General features: G+C 38.4%; 1 protein-coding gene across 2 annotated transcripts in view; it reads right to left on the reverse strand.

The window, feature by feature from the left end:
- The window catches only part of TNFRSF19 (TNF receptor superfamily member 19), a 56,433-nt gene extending 48,342 nt beyond the window's left edge, over positions 1-8,091 (reverse strand). The window contains exons 1-2 of one of the 2 annotated variants that reach the window (XM_039718737.1): positions 7,800-8,091; positions 7,528-7,614 (exon numbers count right to left, since the gene is read on the reverse strand). The gene's annotated coding sequence lies outside the window, so the exon portion shown is untranslated. Of the gene's footprint in view, positions 1-2,814; positions 3,096-7,527; positions 7,615-7,799 lie in introns of those variants that run through there. The other variant, XM_039718738.1, reaches the window with a different exon arrangement.
- Positions 8,092-8,320: the final 229 nt, after the last annotated feature.

Consider the following 8,320-nt stretch of genomic DNA (forward strand, 5'->3'; position numbering starts at 1 on the left):
TTAATAATAGGTTGCTATTGGGCAAATTTCTTCTCTCATATCAAATGGCATGATACTGATGTCTGTTGGACACCAGCCATGCAACTCGTGCTTTCAAGTAAGAAGTTATTAGAAGGTTTTTGCCTCTAAAACATGTGTGAGTAAACAGAGGTTCCATATCTTTAAAGACTGACTGCTCTTGTCCAGATACTGATATTTAAAATGTCAAGTTCAGTTATACTCAGTTTTATTAGAAGAAAGAAACCTATGGACAGAGCTTTTTGAGGTCACTGAATCATTTCAAATACATCTTATTAGGTTAACAGTAATATGCTTGCCTAAAATACTCCAGGAAAAGCAATCATTACTGCTAATGTACTGAACTCAGGATAGGGAACTTGCATTAGGGAATGTAGTTGCATAATTTTAAGGTCATTTGGGGCCTGCTATGCATATGCATAAAGAAGGCAATATCAAACAGTAAATTAGAAACATGTATAGAAATAAATGTATTGTGGAAGTAAGAACTTCCAGCCTTTTAGGGTTCTAGAATCCATGGCCCCCTAACATTTACTCCCACATTTACCAGCTTGCTTGAATAGTACTCATCATTTTATTTCAAAATCCATGTCAGAAAAATATTTATTTTTTCTCTCCAAAAAACTTCAAATTCCACTGTGAAAGACACACCACTTCAAGAATCAAAGCAGCATGTCTAAATTATGGCTGACTAGCAGGTTTCTCAGACACGGAAGCATCAAAACTTTGAAGTCAACATCATCCATCTTCTAAGGGAAACTTTAGAAATGGTGAAGAGTCCCTTAACTTGAAATTGTGAATTCTCAGTTAATTCACAACCAGGTCTTTGAAATTTCCCATATTTGATCTGATCTTTTTACTTGATGACCACTTTTCACACACTCTATAACACTGGCAGAGTACTCTGAGAAGTTCTGGGTAAGAAAGAGGGATGAAAATATAATCATCTAATCTTGCCAACAGAGGTCTCTGGTATCCAGCAAATAGGGTCTCAGCTCCTTCCTAACCACCTACTTCCCACCCGCAGCTGTCAACTGCAGGCAATAAAACAAGGAGTGGCAGATGGCTTTAGCAGAGTCAGTGCCCCAGGGGCAAGAAACAAGAGAAGGGAAAGTACTCATGCTGCTGCAATGGGAAAGACAAAGCAAGGGAGCGAGTTAGGGACAAGAACTTCTACTACAGCGCTGCACATTGTTGTTTCGGTCTCACAGGTCTAGAACACCTTCCCATTACACCCTGCCCTCAACCCTTATAGTCTTTCCCTTTGGGAAGTAAATGAGGTCTTGTCTGACCACATTTGCTCCAACTTTTCTGAAAAATGTGGGGAAAAAAACTCCATACTGTCAGCTAAGGCATATTCATCACATTAAATATCACGTTGAAAAGATCTGTATTTTATAAACCTGCCATACATGAAATGTATGGCATTAGGCCACTATGGATTTATTTCTAATTTTGTAAAGACAGAGGGAGCAGAATGAAGTTAAAACTTGCTACTGATTGAAAACACTTAGATCTATTTTAGGGGCTGAGGCAGATGAGAAGAAGACAGGGCCACAAGACACAGCCAGGAAATATTTGTGCTGCTTCTGAGTACCACACACTTCAAATTATGTTAATTGAAGTACTTGTCTTTACAGGAATAATGGTGATAAAGCAGTTTATAGTTTGTGTTCTTCAACTTATCCAGCTTATCATTAATTAGACATTAGAGTGAAATATTGTAACAAAGGTGCAATGCGGCAACATTTTTCCTACACATAAACAAAGCATTTTAGAGGATCAGAGCCTGTGATTCACACAAGAACTCCCACTCTCACCAAAGCTGATGAGCCTACTCACACAACATCAAAACTGTGGTAAAAAAATGTTGCTCCTTCTGTTTAACACATCTCACCCATCTCAAGTTCTAGGAGACACTGGTTTGCTAGATGAAAGCTCAGTGTCAAGATGCACTTGTACTTTTGTACTCAGATATGTGAATAAGCAATACATTGAGAATGCCAGTATTATATTTACACTTCACTTACACCAAAATATACTAATAGTTGTTTTTCAAAGTAATTTTTAGGGATCATGAGTTATAAAGCATTGAGCTGGTTAATACACCTTGCAATGGTGCAATGCCTAAATGCTACATTTATCCAGCCAGCCTTGAGCAGTTTTGGATGGCATGCAAGGTCTTAAAAACCACAGACATGAGTTACTTTCATTCACACTATTCTCTTTTACTAGGATTGCAAGTTGTTGAAAGTGAGAAAAAGTGACTTATTACCTCCTTAACTGACATTTTAAGCATCTTACTAGTAAACTAATAAAGAAGCTTACTTCTAGGTCTAAAAGAAGCAAAAAAAAAAAAAAACAAAAAAAAACCCCAACAACAACCAAACCCCAAGAAACTAACCAAAAACAACAAAAAAATCCCACTCCAAAAACCCAACCCTCTTCTCTTATGGTAACAAGCTCCCAGGTAACATACCTAAGTAACTCGTCTTACACCTGATGGTGAAGGTGTGCTTGAAAGAGATTATGAAGTAGCTAAGAAACCTACCTACAGATTGAATCAATTTGCCACTTAGTCATATTAAATGCTACTGGACCACTTTATAAACTTGATAAAAGCATCCTTCTAAAGTAGTTGCAAACATGAAGTTGGTAAATAAGTATTTAGACATTCCACAAACATAGGTAAAGGTTTCGGTCCAAGGTCAGATGAAACGGAGACAGGAAAGGAAGTCAAACAATCATAACCTTTTCAATAAACCGAACTGTAATTGGAGCTTTTAAACCTCTTACCAGCCGAAAGAAAAAGTGGGGAGCACCTATTCCTTCAACTCCAGCTCTAACATCGTTAGACGCAAACAGCAGCTCATTCGCGCAGCAGACGCGAGAAGCGCTTGTGAACATGAAAGCCCGGCTTTCAAGGGCTTTTTGTTCGCCGCGCTCCGGGGCGTGGAGCAGCCGCTCCAGGGCTGCCGAGACCTGCAGAACCCACCGGCAGCAGCGGCAGCGGCAGCCGCGGCTCCGTGCCCCGCGCACCCACCGCGCACCCCCGGCGGGGCGGCACGGCCGGAGCCGCCCGGCGTGTGTCTGCGCTGGGAGGGCGTGAGTGGGGGTGTGGGCCTCCTACCACTCGTGCAAAGCCAGGGTGAATCACAAGTGAGGGGCTGGTGTCCCTTTTATCCCACCAGGAGGACAGGATAGCAGGGCACTCCTGTGCCCACCTCTGCTTCCAGATGCTGCCCAGCGCTGGGACTGCAGCCTTGGCATTGCTGATCCCCCTCAGAGGGAGCTCAGGCTTGTGGTTGCTCGGCTGTTCTAAAGGTACTGGCTCTTGGCCACTGTTCAGGTGAGTGTACAATGTGTCCTTGTAATTGAGCAAAGCCCTTTCCACCTCTCCTGCCCAAAAATCATGACAGAAGATTTCTGACAACATACTGCAAATTCTCCTTTCTTGGGTAGCTTTTTTTCCTGCTAGCTCAGAGCCTGCAATATTTTATCCATTCTGCAGGTAATAAGTTACCCAGTTGTAAGCACAGTGTCAATATCAAATGCAAGTATCCATGAAGAAATGGATACTCATGGATAGTAAATTTTTCATAGTTGCTAGGTTAGTTGTTGCTGTGACTCACTATGACACAAATTAGGAGCTTTTCTGAAGTTGGAGATGCTCCAACATTGGTGAAAGTAGTCTTGGAGACCTTGGTAAAAGTACTGCTGCTGCAGGGATTTCAGGTTATTAGTTTTACTAGTAATGAAGAAGTTAATGATCCACTTACAGTCTAGACAATGTATGGACACACAAGGAACAGGGTTAGGCCCTGAAAAAATTAACAAATTATTATACTGGGAGGTAAAGCATTTTCAAATAAACAGAATTTTTGGATCTCCTCACCGACAAGAGTTTGAAGATCACCAGCCAAAGGGCTTCTCTAAAAACAAGGAGTGCTTATTGAAATCCAGCACGTTGTATGCAAAGAGAGAAATGATTGCTGCAAAACTAGTTGTTTCCAATTATAAAACCCAAACAATTCGGAATGTACAGGGACTTTCATGTAATTCTCTTCTAAAGGGCCTTCAAAGAAGAGCTTTGCTTCAGGACCCTTGCCAGGAGGAGCTCTGCAAGGGGCTGGAATTTCAGTGAGGAATGGCATACTGCGGCACAACAGCAGTGCATCTGTTGTGAATAGCAGCTGCTGCACAGCACTGAGCATTGTGCACAGTCTCACTATTTGCAGACAATCTTTTGTATGCTATCTGTTTTCTGGAGCCACCAGTGAAACTATTGCGTGAGTTCTTCTCAGTAGAATCATCACGTATGTTTCAGATACTTGTTTTAAAGCAGTATAGTTAGACAAAGGTATTAAAATATCTCAGAGTTCTTGAAGTGTTGACTAAACACTCAGGATTACCATATAAAGAAACATTAAGACTTTCATCAGACGGTGGGTTACTCTGCTAATGAATTCAGAGCAACTCAGTGCTCTCTGTAACACTGAAACTTAAATGTTTAAATCCTTGTTGTAGCATGTAAAATCTTTCCTCTGAATGTAAAATGGTTTAATTAGTTCCATTCATCATTGAAAGCTACTGAAAACTGTAGAGTTTACTTTGTTTAAATCATGATGCTTCTCAGGAAATTGAAGAGGTGAATTGTTAGAACTAGTACAGAGATTCTCACTACAAGAGAGAAAGCAAAAAAGAAAGATTTGGAAAGCAGTTTCAGCTGACCCCTTTGATAAGACTAAGTTGCGTGACATATCTGATGTGGAAGCAGAAATTGTACAGCAATAGGAAGTTGTTATCTCCATATCTCAAATGCTAACACAGTTCCCCCAGTCAACTGTGAGATAGATCTACTCTTGTTATGACAGCTGTTGGAAACTGATGTCAGTATAACTGTGCAATGTCTTTTGATAATCTTAACTATTACAAACCTTAAAATATGTTTATGATGTTATCTAAGGCACACTGTTTGAAAATGGCTCTATTTATAATCAGAAATTGCTCAAGCTATTTTAATAAATAAATCATATACTTGGGAGTTTCCTAGTCAGATCTGCTTGAAAAAGCATTGTGAACTTTTTGTTTCTGAAAGCTTAAGCCTGAGGATTAATTAATGTTTATACAGCTCTTAGTAAAAGCAAAGTTACTAGTGCCAAGAATTATTACTATTTAATCTTTAAAAGTCAGATCAATGACAGGCTAAACTGTCAGAGAACTGCTATTTAAAACAACAAAAATTGCTGAAAATCCTCTTCTCACCCTGCTTGAATGTGTTCAAGTGTGCTTTCATTTCAGCCTCACTTACATACAGATGAGCAAAGATATTTTTCAGCTAATTTGGGTTGACGCCCATTTTTGTTTAAATATCTGGGGAGATTACCTAAAATCTTAGGGACTTCTTACAAAATTTCAAAAAAACTTTGCTTCTTAAATGCATTTTCAGGGCCTAAATGTTGCAAATAATTATCTGTACAAATCCTACTCAACAGTGTAATCTATCTGATTTCTGATTAACCAGTGTTCCTTCTGTGTGCAACTTCACCCATTTGTGTGATAGGTCAGACCCTTGTAGTGATAGTTTAATTGAATTAGACTTGCACAGCTCTTTTGACTTCTGAGGAAAAAGACTCCTTGTGTTATTTTTGAAAAATTTTCTCCCCTTTCTACTTTACACCAAGCAGAGGTAAAGTTTAGAAACAATTTTCATCAGAAAATAAGTGTACATATTGGAAAAGAAGTAACAAGCAAGAGGGGACTGCAAAGGCAGAGAAGTTTATCAGCAAAGCATAGAGTTAATAAATAAAGGCATCTTTTCAGTGTTACAGGAACATATTTTAGTACATCATTGTTACTTATGGAGAAATACTAAATTTTGCTTTGGCTATGCCTTAAATGATATTCTTTCTTGACAGCTATACACATATTATTCATACAGTGGTAATTACTTTCCTTATAATATAATTGACTTGTTAAGTAAGAATATGAATTAATTGGTGGTATAGAAAACTAAGTGATTCCAAGTCAGGCCTAGTTAATCTGTGTCTGGCATATTATCTCTTGATGTTCAGTAAATTGAAGTTTTATATATACAAATATTGTTTTAATTAGAAGAAACAAACTTTTCAGACTGACTAATGAAAGGTATCTACATTTATCTGGAAGTGTTGATAACTTGACCTTACTCAGATGCAAGCAGACTGTCAAAACTTGGGTTTGCATGTTGCACTATGGAGCATACTGAAATATGAACATCTTGAAGGTCCTGTGGACTGGTAGACATCTTAAAGAATAGTGTTCAAGTGATGCTTGACAGCTGTAATTTATGTGGACTTTTAGTTGCAATTTGTTAATAAATGTATTTAAAATTTATATACACTTAAATTTAGACCTAAGACTGTATAAGTCAGTATTACTAGCCACCATTAAGAGTAGATCTTCAAAGACCTCAGTGTCTGGAATGTTTGCAAGTCTGGTCCCAATTATGGGTTCTAAGTTCTTCTGAAAATCTAAATTATATTTAAATACTACAGAAGGAGTTTGAGTCTTATTTTAACAGTCTGACTCCAGCTGCAGGCACAGAACACTCATGGATTTGGCCCAAACTCACACAAAATTTGGCCCTTTAAAAACTGCAAATGTGTGAATAATCCTAAACCTTCAAAAGATCATTCCCTTATAATGAATTTCAGGAGTAGATGTCTTAAAATTTCTTCAACACAATACTTTTCATAAATATGAGTTTGAGGAACAGAATACAAAACACTGTGAGTGGAAATTGCATCACTAAAATGCAGCAAAACTTCTTCGAAGTTCAGCAAAACTAGCTGTTGGCTCTGGACAAACCCAAGATTTCTTTAATATATTTATTAAAATGTCTTAGAGGAAACTTCTATCATCAGGTTAGAAGATTACTTTTATTTTCAATATTTCATATGGCATAGCTGAGCTATAATCCCTTCAATCTTAAAATAAAACCATTTCCTTTTGTGTTTAAGGATGTTATGCTTATAAATTTAGTTCTAATAACCTGTGGAAGTGGAGACTTTTTTTCATCTCAAGTGTGGAACTATTAGGCTTAAAAGTGTTGTTTGAAGGAGACACAGTTTAATAAATGCACTGAGAGCAAACAAAGTATTACAGTGTGTAGGAGATATGGTTGGTCTTTCCTTAGAAAATAAGTATTCCCCTCAGTCATGTAATACATGTATTCAAATAGACATTTACAAAACTATAGACAGTATGAATGAGCAGTTCAACCCAAAACCTTATGTACCCCCAAAGCATTGAAAAATACTGGGTTTTCTTCAGTTTTTCTATCTATTATTCTAGATAGTCTGTTCTCTATATAATTCTGCCCAAGAGCTGCAAACAAAATGCTGCAGAAATTGCAAGCAATCTTTTGAACTTTGTACACACAACGTGTAGTATTATTGGTTATGTGAACTTTATAATTCCTTAAATTCTTGCAACACAAAACTGAAAAACAACCCCAAAATTCAGTACCTGTTATCTGATGAAGTTTTCCAGTGCCAGAGTTTCTGCAGCTTAATTTCGCACCGCCGGAGCTTCTGTATTAAGTGCTTTTACCTCCTTAAAAAAAAAAAAAAAAGAAAAGAAAAAAAAGAGAAAGAGAAAAAGAAAAGAAAAAAAAAGTATGTCAGCACAAGCCCAGACGAAACTCCAAATCCGGGAAAATAAAATTAACCATGCAGATCAAAGGCAGACGAGCACTGAGACCAAATGCCTGTAATCTGATCAGTGATCAGTTGCCGTACATCAAAGGCAGTGCTTTGGCGAGGAAAAAGAGCTCCTTTTCCAGCAGGTAGCTGCACTCAAATTCTGCCTTTCAGTGCTCTGCACTGGCTCTTTTCCCCCTTTCCTTGCTTGTGCTGGGAGAGTGCACACGATTCTGAAATGCTTGGGGTTGAGTGGCTGGATCTGTAGCTTTTGAGTTCCCAAGCTGTGTTGTGGATTGTGTGTTGGAAGCTTTCCCCAGTGCCAGCGGGTTCCGCTTTATCCCTTTCATCTCGCTGAGCTGCAGATCCCATGACATCATTCAATGCTGTGGGACTGGTTAGAGAGCTGTAATACAGCCTGTGGGGGAATGCAGCTAAAGAGCAGCAAGAGTTTGCATGATTTCTAATCAGGTTAGCCCATTGTAACAAACCCAAGGCTCACTTCAAAGTCTTCACTACATACAAGTTTCCTCCCGAGAAGAGAGAATAGTGCGGCTAGAAGGTTTTCTTTAAAGGATTCTTTATAATTTTGTCTGCAAAAAGAAGTTACAGTCTTCCAT

The sequence above is a fragment of the Passer montanus genome, unplaced genomic scaffold (assembly GCF_014805655.1).
Source record: "Passer montanus isolate IOZ18808 unplaced genomic scaffold, ASM1480565v1 scaffold4, whole genome shotgun sequence".
Taxonomy (NCBI): domain Eukaryota; kingdom Metazoa; phylum Chordata; class Aves; order Passeriformes; family Passeridae; genus Passer; species Passer montanus.